This window comes from Gossypium arboreum, chromosome 2 (assembly GCF_025698485.1).
Source record: "Gossypium arboreum isolate Shixiya-1 chromosome 2, ASM2569848v2, whole genome shotgun sequence".
Classification (NCBI taxonomy): Eukaryota; Viridiplantae; Streptophyta; class Magnoliopsida; order Malvales; family Malvaceae; genus Gossypium; species Gossypium arboreum.
The window spans coordinates 20,217,233-20,234,653 of record NC_069071.1 but is presented as its reverse complement, the minus strand read 5'-3'; positions in this window follow the sequence as shown (position 1 = coordinate 20,234,653).

Genomic DNA, 17,421 nt, shown 5'->3' with positions numbered 1-17,421 from the left:
GTTAGGAAAAGCCGAAGTCCCTAAAATTTAAGGAGGCTGTCAATTTGGGCATGTGGCTCTAAGGGTTTTTAACTGACATTTTCTGTCAATTATTAGCGTCTTCTTAAGTGTTGGATTGAAGGCGTGGGTTGTTGGAGCAATCAGATTCGGAGCTAGCTATCGATTTTGGCAAAAAGGTAAGGTTTCAAAGGCTTTTAGGGACATGGTTCGATCATGGATAAGTAAGTTTTGGGGTTTAGTGATTATGGTTTGTAAATAATAACTGTGCTAATCAATTGTAGGACATCGGAAGAGATCTCAGTAGCAGTCGTCGAGAATCAGGTGTGTACCGAACACCTTTTATTAGTTCAATTCGGCAAAAGCCGAAATGCCGAAATTCTGGCATTTCATGGGCTTGTGAGTATGCGAATGCTCTCAAAGACGTAGAGTAATTGTCAGATCTAGCACCGCAAGGTGGTAAGTAAGTTTGTGTGACGTCTTAACGTACTTTGAAAAAAGAGGGCCTCGATGGGCCAAAACTGGGCCCAATGGGCTTACGGACCAATATGGGTAAGAGATGGGCAAAGTAGCATGTTAGTTAGATGGTGGAACCATGTAACACCCCTTACCCGTTACCGTCGCCGGAACAGGATACAAGGTATTACCAGAACATAACACATACCATTAAACATAACCAAGATATAAATATGTCATCCAATTTGATAGTGCATCGTATAATATATGTCTTGAACAATATTAGCCAACTTTAATGGCTTGTACAAAGTAGCTGGTCGAGTACTATAACTAATATTTTAAACCTAGACAAATATGACACGTAACAAAATAATTAAGCCTACTATACATGCCATAATTCAAAACGTTTAGTTCAAATACCCTAAAGTATGATAGTGCGGGTAGATCTTCACGATCCTTAACTCTGAGCAAGCGAAGGACACTATAAGACAAAAGAGAGAAACAAAGTAAGCTTATAGCTTAGTAAGTAAGTATGTAAATACTAATTAAAGAATCTAACATGTTTACACAACAATTCAAGTATATCTACTTTAACTTCACTATTCATTCCACTTTGATTAAGCTGTCTCTGCTGCGTCATATTCACTAAATAAATCATAACTCGAGTTAAAAAACTCAAAATTCAAATCCATAAAATTTCCCTGAATCTAGACTCATAAAGCTTTTTGCTAATTTTTTTCTATAATTTTTGGTTCAGCCGATTAGTACAGTTTATTAGTTAAAGTTTCCTCTGTTACACAGCTCGACTGATCTGACCTCTGTTCACTACGAATTGAATTTCTCTCAGTACACAATTCAAACAACCCTGAAGTCTGTTTCATTTAAAACTAGTCTCAATAAGGAATTTAGGCATGTAAACTATATTTCTTAATTTGCTTTGTACAATTTTTAATGATTTTTCAAAGTTGGAACAGGGGATCACGTATTCATCCTGAGCAAGTCACATACAATTGTAAATATATAAAAATATAGAAATCCTTTGCTTGCTCTGTTTCTTTTATATGAAAGTAGACTCATTAAACTTTAATTTCACATCTCATTCAACCTCTAATTATATTCCTCCTATTTTTGGTGATTTTTCAAAATCACGTCACTGCTACCATCTAAAAACAGTTTTAATGCTAATTTCACTCTTTCACACATTCTTTATGCTAACCTCATTTTATCTTATATATGTATATACCACAAATCATTTTCACCACATTTCATTCACCATAAGTGTAGGTCCAAACCACAATATCACCACAAAACCATCCCGTTGAACAATTCGGATCAATCCTCGATATTTAATGGTTTCAAAGACACGCCCCACCATCATACTTCGTTTAGTTCGGCTCTCTTGTACACATGGTGAACATTTAGTACCACTCATGCGACCTAACTGATTTGTCTCGTAGCTCTCTTGTCTACATGGTGTCCTTCACTTGGAATCACGCATGCGAGCTAGCTACATTTATCTTTCACGTAGCTCTCTTGTCTACATGGGATACATCTCGTATCACACATGTGACCTAGCTACTCTGAGGTGTCTCGTAGCTTTCTTGTACACATGATGTGCACTCAAGATCATACATGTGACCTAGCTACGCCCTCTATTTCATTCGATCTCTCAGAATGTTCAACCGGATCTCTCTCTCGTATTTATTTCCATTCTTCCAATAGTCGATTTATATTTTAACATCAGCTAGTATATTTATATAATAGGCTGAAATATAAGAATGTACATGAAATTATTGTAATATTTACATACAAACTTACCTTGGTGCAAAATGTGGAAATTTTGCAATTTAGTCCAAAACTTTTCCTTCCCCGCTCGAGATCAATTCCGTCTTTCTTGATCTATAATAACACATTTAGCTCATTTAATACTGATACTATTTATTTCAATCCAAAAATCACATCATGGAAAAATTACATTTTGCCCCTAACTTTACAAAATTACAATTTTGCCCCTAGGCTCGGAAATTTAATTTCAGCCCTTATTCTTATATTTTATGATATGCTGAACATTTTCTCTTCTACAACAACATCAAATTCTCACTCTATCATATAGTTATGAACAATAGGTATTTTTACCGATTATGCTGCTTTTACTCGTTTTCACTTAAAACCGAGTAGCACAAGTTATTTAACATAATTTAAAACCTCATATTCTATCATAAAACATCAAAATACACAAATTTCACCTATGGGTATTTTTCCAAATATGAACCCTAGGTTAAATTATTACTAGCATAAGCTTAATCGAGCTTCCGGATTCCAAAACGTAAAGAACATTAAAAGCGGGCTTAGAATCACTTACTATGGAGCTTGAAAATTGAAGAAACCCTAGCTATGGAGAGAGGGAGAATTCGCAGCAACTAAGGAGGATGATGATCAATTTTGTGTTATTTTTCCCATTTTATTTCATTTAATATCCAAATGACCAAAATGCCCTCCTTACTAAACTTTCAAAAATTCCTTCCATGTCCTAATTTTGTCCATGAACTTAAAATTGGTCAAATTGCTATTTAAGACCTCCTAATTAATATTCCAAAACAATTTCATACTAAAACTTCCGGATGTAAATTTTGCAACTTATTCGATTTAGTCCCTACTTTCAATTTAAGCACTTTAGGCATAGAATTTCATCACGAAATTTTCACACAATCATGCAATCATATCATAAACCCCAAAATAATTATAAAACAATTATTTCTATCTCGGATTTGTGGTCACGAAACCACTATTCCGATTAGGCCCTAATTCGGGTTGTCACAATTCTCCCCCCTTTGAGATTCTCGTCCTCGAAAATCTTACCAGTAAAGAGGTTTGGGTCTTGTTTCCTCATAGCTTCCTCGGGTTCCCACGTAGCCTCTTCTATCCCATGTCGTGCCACAATACTTTCACTAAAGCTATACTTTTATTTCTTAACTGTTTAACCTCTCGAGCCAAAATCTTTATTGGTTCCTCCTCATAGGTCATATCCGATCGAATCTCAATTTCGTTGGGAAATCACATGTGAAGGATCGAACGATAACGTCGCAACATTGATACATGAAACACGTTATGAATTCTTTCTAACTCTACCGGTAAGGCCAACTGATATGCCACTGGTCCAATTCTCTCAGTAATCTCGTACGGCCCAATAAAATGCGGACTCAACTTGCCTTTTCGACTAAATCTCGAATCTTTTTCCATGGTGACACCTTCAAGAACACTTTATCACCCACCGAAATTCAATCTCTTTTCTTTTAAATCGCATATGACTTTTGTCGATCCAAGCGACTTTCAAGCAATCCCGAATTACTTTTATTTTCTCTTTGGTTTCTTTAACTAGATCAACTCTATGAATCTGTTTCTCACTAAGCTCGGTCCAATATAAAGGAGTCCGACACTTACGACCATACAAGGCTTCATACGGTGCCATTTGTATACTTGATTGATAACTGTTATTGTAGGCAAACTCAATCAAAGATAGATATTTCTCCCAACTACCTCCAAATTCTAAAACACAGCATCTAAGCATATCTTCGAGTACCTGGATTACTCTTTCCGTTTGACCATTTGTTTGTGGATGAAATGCGGTAATAAAGTTCAATTTTGTACCTAAAGCTTCTTGTAACTTTTTCCAAAATCTCGAGGTAAATCTTGGATCTCTATCTGATATTATAGACATAGGTACTCCGTGCAACTTCACAATTTCAGCAATATATAATTCGGCTACTTTATCAAGTGAGTAATCGGTACGTCATTGGTATAAAGTGGGCTGACTTTGTTAATCTATCAACCACTACCCAAACAAAGATCCTTCTTTTTAGGAGTTAAAGGCAAACCGGTTACAAAATCCATGGTAATCTTGTCCCATTTCCACTCGTGCACCATTACGGTTGAAGTAATCTCAAGGCACTTGATGTTCAACTTTTACTTGTTGACAGATCAAACACTTGGTTACAAATTCGAAATGTCCTTTTCATACCGCCACCAATACTGACTTCTTTAAATCATTATACATTTTGTGCTACCAGATGAACCGATAAACACCATTGTGCGCCTCATGTAATATTTTCTAAATCAATTTATCGTTTTTCGGACACATATCCCGTCTCGAAACATCAAACAAATCATCTGGTCCAACTCGAAAATCGAGTCATAACTCGATTCGCATTGAGTTCTCTTGATCCGCAACTCACTATCATTCTTTTGAGCATCACAAATCAACGGAGAAATAATGGTTTAGCTCTCATCTCGCTAAGATTGACCCATCATCGACAATGCTAACCCGTGTTCATGGCTCTCAAAGTAAAAAGAAATTTTTCGCTCAAGGCGTCAAGAACTACATTTGCCTTTCCGGATGATAATCAATCACTAGATCATAATCCTTTAATAATACAAGCCATCTTATTGCCGCAGATTCAGATCCTTTTGATTCATCAAGTACTTCAAACTTTTGTGATCGGTAAAAATTCGGCATTTTTCACCGTACAAATAATGTCGCCAAATCTTCAAGGCAAAAACAACAATGCCGGCCCAAATCATGTGTAGGATATTCTTCTCATGCGGTTTTAACTGTCTCAAGCATAAGCTACCACTTTACCCTCTTGCATCAACACACATCCAAGGCACATCAATGATGCATCACTATAAATTACGAACTCCTTTCCGATTAATTTGTACTAAAATTGGTGCTTCATCAATCGTGCTTTCAACTTTTCAAAACTTTGTTGACATTTATCAGTCCATTCAAACTTAACATTCTTTTGCAACAACTTAGTCATAGGAGAGGCAATCATCGAAAATCCTTCAACAAAACGTCTATAATACCCGGCTAAGCCTAAAAGCTTCTAACCTCGGATACATTCTTGGGCGGTTTCAATCCACGATCGCAGAAATCTTGCTTGGATCCACCAATACCATCACCTGAGACTATATGCCCCAAAAATCCGACTTCACGAAGCCAGAACTCACTTTTACTAAACTTGGCAAACAGTTTCTTTTCTCTCAAGATCTGCAATATAGTTCTCAAGTGTTCGGTATGTTCAGACTCATCTCGAGAATAAATTAAAATGTCATCTATAAACACTACTACAAACTTATCCAAATATGGCCGGAAGATCCGATTCATTAAGTCCATAAATATAGCTGGAGCATTTGTTAAGCCGAAAGGCATCACAAGAAACTCATAATGTCCATACCTTGTCCTAAAGGCGGTTTTCGGCACATCTGACTCCTTAACTCTCAGCTGGTAGTAACCAGACCTCAAATCAATCTTTGAAAACACTGTGGCCCCCTTTAACTGATCGAATAAATCATCAATCCTCGGCAATGGGTACTTGTTCTTTATAGTCACCTTATTAAGCTGACGGTAATCAATGCAAAGTCTCATTGAACCATCCTTCTTCTTTACGAATAATATAGGAGCACCCCAAGGAGAGAAACTCGGTCTCACAAATCCCTTGTCTGTTAACTCCTGCAACTGAGCCTTCAATTCTTTTAATTCAGTCGGAGCCATTCTATATGGAGCAATCGAGATCGGTGCAGTACCCGGCAACAAATCAATGGCAAAATCTATGACAACAAATCAATGGCAAAATCTATCTCTCTGTTCGGAGGCAACCCAGGCAATTCCTCCGAAATACATCCGAAACTCACAGGACTATCAGATCGATTCAAATTTCAGTTGAGGCAACTCAATATTCATTACATAAGCGGATAAGCTTCACACCCTTTTCTCATGTATTTCTGTGCCGACATGTGCGAAATCACCATAGGCAATTTATTTGATTCATCTGTTTCAACCCACATAATTTCTCCATTTTCACATTTCAACTCTAGTGTCTTTTGTTTACAATCTACCTTAGCATCATACAATGTTAACCGGTCCATTCCCAAGATAACGTCAAACTCACCAAATGGTAACAACATCAAGTTGGCCGGAAAAAAAGTGACCTTGAATCATTAATGGGCAATTCTTGCAAACCTTGTCAACTAGCACATATTGGCCTAAGAGGTTCGACCCTTTAATCGTAAACTCAGTAAATTCAACAGGCAACTTTTTATTGGATACTAAATTCATGCAAATATAGGAATGAGTGGACCCGGGACCAATCAATGCAATAACAATAGAATCATAGAGAGAAAATGTACCAGTAATGACATCGGGAGATGATGCATCTTCTCGGGCACGTATAGCATAAGCTCTAGCAGGTGCTCTAGCTTCTGATCTTGCCGTTAAATCTTTCATCACAGTTTTACTACTAGTCCCACCTCCAGTATTTCTCGGTGGTCTACCTCTACTAGCGGTGGTATTCTATCTAGCACTCTGAAATCTTTCTTCTTTAACTTTCTCGGACAATCTCTAATAAAATGCTCATGAGAACCGCTTTTGAAACAAGCTCGCTCGGTCCCCAACACTCACCATAATGTTGCTCGCCACATTGTCGACACTCGGGCTTTCTAGGTCGCACATTACCCACACTTGCCATCAAGTAGCTTGAGCTTTAGACCCGAATATGCTCTACCACGATCTCGTGTGAATCCCCAATTGAAACTGTCATTCAAGGGTTTGTCTCTTGGACCTCTTTGGTTGAGATTGAAATGGCTTGCTTATCTGTCTTTTTCGACATCTCGGGCCTCAATAGCGACTTTTCTTCTTTCTTTGTTCAATTCTTGACTTTAAGAGCTCGATCAACCAATACTACAAATTCTTTCAACTCCAAAATTCCTACAAGCACTTTAATGTCCTCATTCAACCCATCTTCAAATCTTCTACACATAATGGCCTCGGTGGACACACATTCACAGGCATACTTGCTGAGTCTTACAAATTCGCGTTCATACTGCTACTGAGACATTTTCCCCGCTTCAATTCAAGGAACTCTTTCCGTTTTTGATCAATAAATCGCTGACTTATGTATTTCTTTCTAAATTCTTCCCGAAGAAATCCCAAGTAACTTTTTCTTTTGGCACCATCGCAACCAAAGTCTTCCACCGGTGGTAAGTCGAATCTCTCAAAAGTGATACAAAGACACTTTAAGCATTCCTCGGGTGTACATGAGAGCTCATCAAATACACGGGTAGAATTTTCAAGCCGAATTCCGCTTTCTCGGGATCATCATCGACCTTTGCTCTAAACTCTTCGCCCCTTGTTTTCGAATCTTGTCAACCGGAGGCTTGTTCATTCTTACCAAATCTATACCTTGAGCGACTAAAGGAATCGTCCGAGGTATAGGAGGGGTGGAGGAGGTTGAGCATTTGGATTTGCTCGAATAAATTCAAGATATACCAATTGTTCATCATTTGGAGAAAGGCATCCCGAGCCTCATCTCCTTTTCTCAATGTCTCAGTCTACTTTCCCACAGCGCGGTCCCTTGTGCGGAGCCGGCGCATTACTAAAGATCATCACCGCAGTTCCTTCAGATCCATTACTATATTAAAACAAAACACAGTTTAGAATAATCGAGTCACCACACTATCACAATATTTTTATGGCATGTATAGCTAGACTTTTACACACACTTTATTAGTCCGAGAACCGACTAAACCATAGCTCGATACCACTAAATGTAACACCCTTACCCGTTACGTCGTCAGGAACAGATACAAGGTATTACCGTAACATAACACATACCATTAAACATAACCAAGATATAAATATGTCATCCAATTTGATAGTGCATCGTATAATATATGTCTTGAACAATATTAGCCAACTTTAATGGCTTGTACAAAGTAGCTGGTCGAGTACTATAACTAATATTTTAAACCTAGACAAATATGACACGTAACAAAATAATTAAGCCTACTATACATGCCATAATTCAAAACGTTTAGTTCAAATACCCTAAAGTATGATAGTGCGGGTAGATCTTCACGATCCTTAACTCCTGAGCAAGCCGAAGGACACTATAAGACAAAAGAGAGAAACAAAGTAAGCTTATAGCTTAGTAAGTAAGTATGTAAATACTAATTAAAGAATCTAACATGTTTACACAACAATTCAAGTATATCTACTTTAACTTCACTATTCATTCCACTTTGATTAAGCTGTCTCTGCTGCGTCATATTCACTAAATAAATCATAACTCGAGTTAAAAAACTCAAAATTCAAATCCATAAAATTTCCCTGAATCTAGACTCATAAAGCTTTTTGCTAATTTTTTTCTATAATTTTTGGTTCAGCCGATTAGTACAGTTTATTAGTTAAAGTTTCCTCTGTTACACAGCTCGACTGATCTGACCTCTGTTCACTACGAATTGAATTTCTCTCAGTACACAATTCAAACAACCCTGAAGTCTGTTTCATTTAAAACTAGTCTCAATAAGGAATTTAGGCATGTAAACTATATTTCTTAATTTGCTTTGTACAATTTTTAATGATTTTTCAAAGTTGGAACAGGGGATCACGTATTCATCCTGAGCAAGTCACATACAATTGTAAATATATAAAAATATAGAAATCCTTTGCTTGCTCTGTTTCTTTTATATGAAAGTAGACTCATTAAAATTTAATTTCACATCTCATTCAACCTCTAATTATATTCCTCCTATTTTGGTGATTTTTCAAAATCACGTCACTGCTACCATCTAAAACAGTTTTAATGCTAATTTCACTCTTTCACACATTCTTTATGCTAACCTCATTTTATCTTATATATGTATATACCACAAATCATTTTCACCACATTTCATTCACCATAAGTGTAGGTCCAAACCACAATATCACCACAAAACCATCCCGTTGAACAATTCGGATCAATCCTCGATATTTAATGGTTTGAGACACAACCCCACCATCATACTTCGTTTAGTTCGGCTCTCTTGTACACATGGTGAACATTTAGTACCACTCATGCGACCTAAGCGATTTGTCTCGTAGCTCTCTTGTCTACATGGTGTCCTTCACTTGGAATCACGCATGCGACCTAGCTACATTTATCTTTCACGTAGCTCTCTTGTCTACATGGGATACATCTCGTATCACACATGTGACCTAGCTACTCTGAGGTGTCTCGTAGCTTTCTTGTACACATGATGTGCACTCAAGATCATACATGTGACCTAGCTACGCTCCTCTATTTCATTCGATCTCTCAGAATGTTCAACCGGATCTCTCTCTGTATTTATTTCCATTCTTCCAATAGTCGATTTATATTTTAACATCAGCTAGTATATTTATATAATAGGCTGAAATATAAGAATGTACATGAAATTATTGTAATATTTACATACAAACTTACCTTGGTGCAAAATGTGGAAATTTTGCAATTTAGTCCAAAACTTTTTCCTTCCCCGCTCGAGATCAATTCCGTCTTTCTTGATCTATAATAACACATTTAGCTCATTTAATACTGATACTATTTATTTCAATCCAAAATCACATCATGGAAAAATTACATTTTGCCCCTAACTTTACAAAATTACAATTTTGCCCCTAGGCTCGGAAATTTAATTTCAGCCCTTATTCTTATATTTTATGATATGCTGAACATTTTCTCTTCTACAACAACATCAAATTCTCACTCTATCATATAGTTATGAACAATAGGTATTTTACCGATTATCTTGCTTTTACTCGTTTTCACTTAAAACCGAGTAGCACAAGTTATTTAACATAATTTAAAACCTCATATTCTATCATAAAACATCAAAATACACAAATTTCACCTATGGGTATTTTTCCAAATATGAACCCTAGGTTAAATTATTACTAGCATAAGCTTAATCGAGCTTCCGGATTCCAAAACGTAAAGAACATTAAAAGCGGGCTTAGAATCACTTACTATGGAGCTTGAAAATTGAAGAAACCCTAGCTATGGAGAGAGGAGAATTCGGCAGCAACTAAGGAGGATGATGATCAATTTTGTGTTATTTTTCCCATTTTATTTCATTTAATATCCAAATGACCAAAATGCCCTCCTTACTAAACTTTCAAAAATTCCTTCCATGTCCTAATTTTGTCCATGAACTTAAAATTGGTCAAATTGCTACTTAAGACCTCCTAATTAATATTCCAAAACAATTTCATACTAAAACTTAGGGATGCAAATTTTGCAACTTATTCGATTTAGTCCCTACTTTCAATTTAAGCACTTTAGGCATAGAATTTCATCACGAAATTTTCACACAATCATGCAATCATATCATAAACCCCAAAATAATTATAAAACAATTATTTCTATCTCGGATTTGTGGTCACGAAACCACTATTCCGATTAGGCCCTAATTCGGGTTGTCACAAACCAAATTGCATAAAACGGCTAAAAATTACTGAAATAACTTGTGTCGTTGCGTAAGTACGAAATTACCCCTAAAGAGCACAATTACAAAAATACCCCTAGGGTTTAAATTAGCTAAATTGCATGATTGATTAATACTGTATTGTACATGATATGCTTTATTAATATCTATTGCATGGGATTGGGGTATTGATGGAGGAAGTATTGAAAGTGGTTCATCCACGTACTGGAGGCTTTGCCTCAACTTACTGATATTTGAGCAGCGTTCTTTGCAACTATGGAGTGTAGAAATTTGGGTGGGTTGAGATATTCCCACATGGAGTGTAGAAATTTGATGCAGGCGGTGTAGCGGTTGGTAGGTTGAGTAGTCTCCCAGATGGGTTTGCATGCATTACTACTATTGTTACCTATGTTCTTGAACCGGGCCTATGGGCCCACTTGTTATGTAAAAAGGGCTAAGGCCTTGCTCTTGTGATAAAAGCGCTTGGTCCATTGTGTCTTGTTATCTGAATGGGGCTTAGGCCCAATGGGCTCGAGTGATTTGGGCTTTGGATGGGTTTCTGTATACACTGAGTTTTCCCAAACTCACCCCTTTTTCTTCCATCCTTGCAGGTGAGACCTAGTTGGTGGACTTGGAGCTGGGCGGGATTTAGAGTGGCCACACGTTTTCTGCAAATTCGTTTTCTTCTGGTGAACTAGATTTTCCATATTTTCGTTTATGGTTTTGGGTTTTTTTTTGTAATAAGGCCGCTAATTATTTTTATGGTTTGGGTTGTTTCTTTATTATTTAATTCTATTATGATAAAATTGATCTATGATAACAAACGAAATAGATTAGCTCTAGGACGTGTTTTCAAAAACATTAAGTGATTTTAAAATAACACGAATACGAGTAAGACTTCCGCTAAGCAAACGTTTTCAACCTTAATCATTTTCTTAAGATGGACCTAACCAAACGGTTTTCTCAAAATTATATGAGATGTTAGAGTGTGGCAATGGCGGTGTACATGTCTAGGATTGGATCCGAAGGGAGCTTGGTACTTAAGCAGTCTGACGGACTCACCTCCTCTTCTTCCTGGTTTCCTACTTGGTGCACAACTTCTATTCACTTTAACCTACTTTTAAAAGTGTCTTTTACAACACCAACTAAGTTTTCCAACTAAGTAATACAAAATGTTTTGAACGCTTCGATGTGGCGCACCAGATCTGGTCATAACGTCTAGGCCGGGTTTGGGGTGTTACATTTAGTGGTATCAGAGCCAGGTTGCAACAACTCGGCTGTGGATCGGGTACGAAAATCTTTTAAAAAAAAAGTTTTTCTATAAGTTTTTCAAAGATGTTCAAAGTTTTTCTATTGAACGAGGTTAAATCAATAGTTTTAAAATAAAAGTGTTTTCAAATGAAATCTTTTTATTTTTGGTAAACAAAACATGGGTTTTTATAGATGATAAAGAAGTGGCACTGCTGAATCTGACACCAAGTCCGTAAGTGTTCTTTTTACGCTTTAAATATTTATATGGAACTGAATGGAAATAATCTGTAGATAATCTTGAGCCTTAGAGATAGTGCTATTGATAAGGTAGTATTAGGGCTACAAAACTGGGACCGTAGCTAAATTGTGATTGCGCGAAAATAACTCTGAAACTCTATTTGTTCATAAGACATTCTTTAATAAACAGTGGAACCAGTAAACTAATGTCATAAAATTCGTAATCAGATAAATCGTTATGAGTACAAGGGCTACTCGAGGAAGAGGCCGTGGTCGAGGCCGAGGTAGCACTCAAGTTGGATCTGCGTCATCTGAACACATGCCAGCTGGCGAGGTACTTCCACCACCGGTTAATGAAAATGGGCCGTATGACCGGGCCGCAGGGGATGACGCTCTGTCTCAGGCCATGTTGAGGGTTTTGGAAAGGGTGGCTGGAGCTAACATCGAGCCCATGAATAGGGGGTCCATTTCTGAACGCCTTCTGGCCAACGGAGCTGAGATTTTTAGGGGCATATCTGGAGTGGCCCCAAATGTGGCTGAGTACTAGTTGGAAGCCACAGAGCGGATCATGGATGACTGGACTTTCGAGAGAACGAAGTTGAAAGGGCGGTGTCGTTCTTTGCGGGATGAAGCGTGTCGATGGTGGATTCTTGTGAGAGAGGGTACCCCGGTGAGAGGGTAACATGGGAGCTGTTTAAGCAGACCTTTAAGGCAAAATATGTTGGAGCTAGCTATGTGGACGATGCGAAAGGAGTTCTTGAATCGACTCGTGGAAATAAGACAATTCTTGAATATGAGGCGGAGTTTCTACGATTGAGTCGGTATGCTAATGGCATCGTTTCCACGAATCTGGCGCAGCGTTCGTTTTGAGGATGGTCTCGAGAGATGAGTTAAGGGTGCTCATAGCTCCATGAGAGAGCGAGATTTTGCCTTTGGTAGAGAAGGCTAAGATAGCGAGGAGGTGAAACAAACCGAACGGAAGAATTGTGATAGGGATCGAATCGGTTCGGGAGGGATCTTTGGACGGTGGTGCCGCAAATCGAAATGTTAAGAGAGCAGGATGGAGGAACCGGTTCGGCGATTCCGGTGAACAGGTAGACCGCAAGCTTGTGGGGATTGCGGCGAGAATGCATCAAGGAGAGTGCTGGAAGCGTTCTGGGGCTTGTCTTCGTTGTGGGTCTAAGGAGCATAGGATTAAGGATTGTCCTAAGAGGGCCACTCAGGCTCAGATGGCCGAACAAGGGGTTGTGCGACCGGCTCAACCTATGAGGGATAGACCGCCGCTGCCAAGAGGTCATGGACAAGGTCGCGGTGGTAATGGCCGTAGACGTGGGGCACCCGTCAGGGGTATTGGTAACGCGGATGCTCGTCAGCCAGCTTTGGTGTATGCTGCTTGTCGCCGCGAGGAGGGTGACGCACCTGATGTCATAACTGGTACGTTTTTTTATCTATGGTGTACCTTATACTGCTCTGATTGATGTGGGATCAACCCATTCATATGTGGCATATAACATTTCTGGGGCACTGGGTGTACACTTCAAGGAGACTATGTGTGGGGTGTCTGTGATAAGTCCTTTAGGTCATTCGGTTAAGGTAGAGAAACTCTTCAAGGAGATGCCTTTGGAGATTCAAGGCGGGGTTTTTTGTGGGGATTTGATGGAGTTACCGCTTGAAGAATTCGATTTGATACTAGGGATGGATTGGTTGACCAAGCATAAAGCAACTTTGGATTGTGCAGCTAAGAGGATGGTGTTAAGGACTGTCAATGATGAAGAGGTAATGATTATTGGAGAACGGAGGGATTACTTATCCAATGTGGTATCGGCGTTGAGGGCTGAGAAATTGATGCGCATGGGGTGCGAGGCATATCTGGCTTTGGTAAGCCAAGTGGCCGAGGATCGATTGTGGAGACCATCGAGCTGTTAGGGAATTAGGGATGGTTTTCGGAAGAGCTTCTAGATTACCTCAAATCGGAAGTTGAGTTTGGAATCGATTTGTTGCTCGGAACGACTCCAATATCTATTGCACCCTATAGGATGGCAAGAAGGAGTTAGTGGGCGAAGGCTCAAATTCAAGAGTTGTTAGATAGAGGCTTCATTAGGCCTAGTGTGTCTCCTTGGGGAGCACCGGTCCTGTTTGTGAAGAAAAAGGACGGAATGATGCGCATGTAATCTCCAGTTGAACAAAATGACGATTAAGAATAAGTATCCACTACCAAGGATTGACGATCATTCGATCAAGCGAGGGAGCTTGGTATTCTCCAAAATTGATCTTCGTTCTGGATACCATCAGCTAAGGGTAAAAGAAGGGGATATTCATAAAACAGCATTTCGAACTCGATATGGACATTATGAGTTTGTGGTCATGCTGTTTGGGCTAACAAATGCACCTGCAGCTTTTATGGATCTGATGAACCGAGTATTCCAACCTTACTTGGATCGGTTCGTAGTCGTCTTTATCGACAATATCCTGGTATACTCTGAAATGGAGGTGAAGCATGATGAGCATCTCCGTATTGTGCTGCAAGTGTTAAGGGAAAAGGAGCTCTACGCGAAATTCAGCAAGTGTGAATTCTGGTTGAGGGAGGTAACTTTCCTAGGGCATGTGGTCTCTGCCGAGGGGATTAAGGTGGATCCTCGTAAAATTGAAGCAATTCTGGAATGGAAGCCACCTAGGTCAGTATCGGAAATTCGGAGTTTTCTAGGGTTAGCAGGTTACTACAGAAGGTTTGTAGAGGGTTTCTCGGTAATGGCGGCACCCTTGACAAAACTCATAAGGAAAGGAGTACCATTTATGCGGGTGAGAAACAAAGAAAAAGCTTTTGATCGGTTGAAAAGGTATTGACCGAAGCGCCGGTGTTGATTCAACCGGTGTGCAGGAAGGACTTTCTTGTATCTGACGATGCGTCGCATGTAGGGTTAGGTTGCGTATTGATGCAAGAGGGCAAGGTAGTCGCTATGCATCGCGACGACTTAAGGCTCATGAGGTGAATTACCCTACGCATGATTTGGAGCTAGCGGCGGTGATTTTTGCGTTAAAAATTTGGAGACACTACTTATATGGGGAAAAGTGCATCATATACACGGATCATAAGAGCCTAAAGTATTTGTTGACTCGAAGGAGTTGAACCTTAGGCAACGAAGATGGGTGGAGTTGCTTAAAGACTACGATCGTTCGATAGAGTACCACCCGGAAAGGCTAATGTGGTGGCGGATGCGTTGAGTCGAAGGGTTATTCTTGATTTGAGAGCCTTGTTAAATGCGATTAAGTCATGCTGACGATGGAAGCTTGTTGGCGAAGCTGCGGTAAGGCCTACTTGGTGGCAGATTAAGGAAAACTAGTTGAAGGGCGATTCATTAGCTCTCCGGTTCGAGAAGTTAAGAGTGGTGAGAACGAGGATTTTGGGTTGAACATGAAGGAGTTACGTGCTTTCGTGGAAGGGTTTGTATTCCAAAGGACCTGAATTGAGGCAATTAATTCTAAAAGAGGCTCATGGTGGACTCGTGCCATGCATCTGGAGGGAATAAGTTATATCGAGACTTGCGAGAAGTGTCTTGGTGGCGGATTAAAACGAGAGGTGTTGAATTTGTTAGGAAATGTCGGCGTGCAAGCGAGGTTAAGGTGAGCACAAATTGCCTTGGGATTATCGCAACTCGTGAAAATTCCGCTATGGAAGTGGGAAAGAGTAACAATGGACTTTGTGAGTGGGTTACCTTTGACACCCACCAAGAAAGATTCGGTGTGGGTGGTTGTGGATAGGTTAACCAAATCTGCTCATTTCATACCTGTTCGTACCGACTACTCACTGTAAAAGTTGGCCAAGATATATGTGGCGGAGGTAGTACGACTGCATGGGGTGCCAGTGTCGATACTTTCTGATCGAGACCCTAGGTTTACATCTCGATTTTGGAGGAAGTTGCAGGAAGCGTTGGGTACACGATTGGATTTTAGCACTGCTTTTCACCCACAGAGAGATGGACAGTCAGAAAGGGTTATTCAGGTTCTGGAAGTTATGTTAAGAGGTTGTATCATTGATTTTCGTGGAAGTTGGGAGGACTACTTGCCACTGGCGAAGTTTGCTTACAATAACAGCTACCAAGCAAGTATTCAGATGGCACCATATGAAGTGCTTTATAGGCGAAGATGTCGTACGCCGACGTGTTGGACAGAGTTGGGTGAACGACGAGTGCTTGGAGCAGGATTGGTGGCGGAATAATCGAAAGCAAGGTTAGGCTGATAAGGGATCGGTTAAAGGAGGCATCCGATAGACAGAAGTCGTATGCGGATCTGAGGCGCAAAGAGATTGAGTTCGCTATTGGGGATATGGTTTTCTTGAAGGTTTCCCCTTGGAAGAAAATTTTGAGATTTGGTAAGAAGGGTAAGTTGAGCCCATGGTTTATTAGGCCTTACCGAATTGTTAAGCGGGTTGGACCAGTGGCTTATCAGCTAGAGTTACCACCAGAACTGCAGCGTATCCACGACGTTTTTCATGTATCCATGCTGAGGAGGTATCGATCTGACCCAACACATATCATACCAGTCGCAGAAATCGAGGTACAGTCAGATTTAACTTTCGAAGAGGAACCTGTGCAAATACTTGATCATGACATCAAGGTGTTGGGAAGGAAATCAGTTCCACTAGTGAAAGTACTTTGGAGGAACCATGGCAAAGAAGAAGCTACTTGGGAGACTGAGGAGGCTATGCGTCAATAGTACCCTCAACTATTCTAATAAGGTAAAATTTCGAGGTCGAAATTTCTTTAAGGAGGGTAGAGTTGTAGCATCCTGATTTTCGGATTTATTCGCGGTTTTCAATATTTTGTAAAGATTTCAAAATTTTGTAATTGGATGTGAAATTAATATTTTGAGTAGGTAAATGGGCTTATAGAAGGCCCATGTGTTGGCCAAAGCCCGGTTGAATTTTTGAATTTTTGGACTTAGGAGTTAGGGGTTTTGGCTAGATGGTCCTTGTATAGAGTTATGGGCAAATTGCATCACAAAAAAAGCCTTGGTAAAGTGGCCAGGGTGACGCCACTAGGCTCCTAAAAAGGTGGCGTGTGGAGCTTTGAGGGAGGCATGGGATCGATTCCTGTGTTGACAAATAGATGCATTTATTTTTAAGTGCGGGAGGGTAGTGTTGGAGTCGGTGGATTACGCTAAAGGAGAGTTTGGATCACCCAAACACTTGGATTAAGGAGTGAT